Source organism: Protobothrops mucrosquamatus, unplaced genomic scaffold (genome assembly GCF_001527695.2).
Source record: "Protobothrops mucrosquamatus isolate PMUCROS unplaced genomic scaffold, P.Mucros_1.0 scaffold_252, whole genome shotgun sequence".
Classification (NCBI taxonomy): domain Eukaryota; kingdom Metazoa; phylum Chordata; class Lepidosauria; order Squamata; family Viperidae; genus Protobothrops; species Protobothrops mucrosquamatus.
Window position 1 is genome coordinate 490995 of NW_015386328.1, and position 2517 is coordinate 493511.

General features: G+C 37.3%; 1 protein-coding gene across 1 annotated transcript in view; it reads right to left on the bottom strand.

Annotated features, from left to right (window-relative positions):
- PDGFRL (platelet derived growth factor receptor like) overlaps positions 1-2517 on the bottom strand; it is a 26676-nt gene that overhangs the window by 18476 nt on the left and 5683 nt on the right. The gene's annotated exons all lie outside the window — the stretch shown is intronic.

Sequence of the window (2517 nt, forward strand, 5' to 3'; positions counted from 1 at the left end):
ATAAGTCAAATTGCAATCATTATTAATTTCTTAGTAAAAAATCTAATTTTTCAGCATGTACATGGACTCCTCTTATTCTTTTACAAACTATGTACTGAAAATTAAATTAAATTCACTTTTTGGCATCTGATACAGATATGTTGACACCAGCATTCTCATAATCTTCAGAAAAATGTAAATACATGTATAGGAAAACATTAGCCTGAGTAGGCCTCTTTAAACTGAAAGAGTTTACTTGCCATATTACAATATCCTTTCAATCTATTCTGGTGAAAAGATGAAATTGGGCAGGTATATGAAATAAAAAAAATAGGTGTCTCCGGGGATTGCAATTTGTTCTACAATAGAGAGACACTGATAGCTCAACATATATCTTCATTGAGCTGTAGCTCCAAAGTATTTGATGTTATCATAGACAGTTGAAACCAACATTCATTTCAAATGCTTTTATACATGGCTGTCCATATATGGATGGATTTCAGTTTCCATCAGCAACATTTTAGCAAAGCCAATGAGAATTGTACTTCAACATTTATTTTCAGATCCCCTTGTAAAAATGACAAATGCAAGAAATTCAGTTTTGTTGTACCATTTGTTCCCTTTTTCTATTGTCCTGACAAGTTCCAATCCTTTTTGTCTAGTGCATGAAACTGAAGCCATGAGCCCTTTGCATAAATACAAAATCAGGCATTGCCTAGAACAATGCAATGTTAATAGGCATATTCCAGAAGAAATTAATTAAAATAAATTCCTATTAAATCACCAAGATTTACACCCAAGACAGACAAATGTAATTCCATTCCTTTCAATTGCAGGTAATCTTGGCTAATGTTCCACTGGGTTTGTGTCTTTAGTGTTTAAATCCTTCCTAGAATAATTGTCACTTTGAGAATCACTAGACCATGTGATCCTTCATTGGAAGTTCTGGCAGTTCCATCACCAAGTAAGCAGTGGTGGGATTAAAATATGTGAACAACCGGTTCTATTTGTGGATGCTGCTTCTGGAAGTCCATTCTGGGCTGGGCAACAAAAAATTAGCTACTGGTTCTGCCGAAATGGTGCGAACTGGCTAAATCCCACCACTGCAAGTAGGCATCAAGTAGGAAAGCTGTTTCAGGTTCATTCCCTCCAGTTGAAGGCAGATTTGATTAGTATTATAGGTGAAATCTGCCATCTAGTGACCCATTATGCTATAGCTCAGTTAACAGCAAAATAAACCATAAATCCCTTTGGAGATCCATTCAGAAATATTAATGATTTCTTTGGTTTTGATAGGATGAATGTCTACATATTATTAGTACAACATTTTTGAAAAGGGCTACATGTTCTGGGTCATGTTTATGTAGTTTCCCCACAAAAGACTAACCCAGAGATGGGAAATCAACAGTTCCTTGAACAAAGGTGAGCTTCAGGGCTTGGTGACCATGGTGTAGATAGAAAACAGATTTCCTGATAGTGGCCAGCATTTTTAGAGGCAAATGGTCTGCTAGCCATTGTGGTTCAGAAGATGCCAGTCACAGTTGCAGGTCAAACATCAGAAAATCATTGTCTATCCTGCAATTACTAAACGCTGAAGCTCAACAAATACTGGCCATGAAAGCTCACATCAGCATGTATCTCCCTTAAGACTGAAGTATAATTCTCAGCAGACAGCAAACATTCCAAGAGTGTAATTTAGCAACATTTGAAGAGCTAATTTTTTTTACCTCCCATTTAAAATATACACAGGCATTTATTTATGTTTTTTTTTTATTTATTTTACAGTTTTTGTAACCTGCCTCAACCCCCCGACTCTAGGTCCGTGGTGGTGAACCTATGGCACGTGTGCCACAGGTGACACGCAGAGCCCTCTCTGTGGGCATGCGCGCCGTTGCCCCAGTCCTAGGCCTTCAGTTGGGTTTTATAAAATCTTTTCGCTTTAGGCCTCTGCCGCCGTGTGCAAAAAAAAAAAAAAAAGTTCAATCAATCAATTTCAACTTCTTGCGTGGAAAAAAAATCTCGCAAAGTTGGAATTGATTGATTAAACTTTTTAGTCCCACCCAGTCTGCCGTTTCCACCGCAGCCACACCCACCCAATGGGCCACACCTGCCCGGCACCTGATGATACATAAGTGGGTTTGGGTTGCAGTTTGGGCACTCGGTCTCTAAAAGGTTCGCCATCACTGCTCTAGGTGATATACAACAGATTAATAATAATTAGTATGGTTTAGGAAAGAGCAACAATGCAAAGACTAAAGCTGTATTAGGGAAGAACTCTACCCAGTCCCCAAATCACACTGTATTGGAAAAAACAATCAACTCAAGTTGAAATATTTTTCAGGTCATTTCATACTACATAAATAATGGTCAGACTGAAATATTAATGTTTTATTTGACTAGTTGGCTTCTGCCATGTAAGCATTTTTAACAGAAAACTACTTTGATTTATATCTTGTAGATAAATCCAATTTCATGGTACAAAAGTAGTTAATATTCATTGACAGGTGAAAGTTCTTGTAATCTTTCTTTCCCTCATTC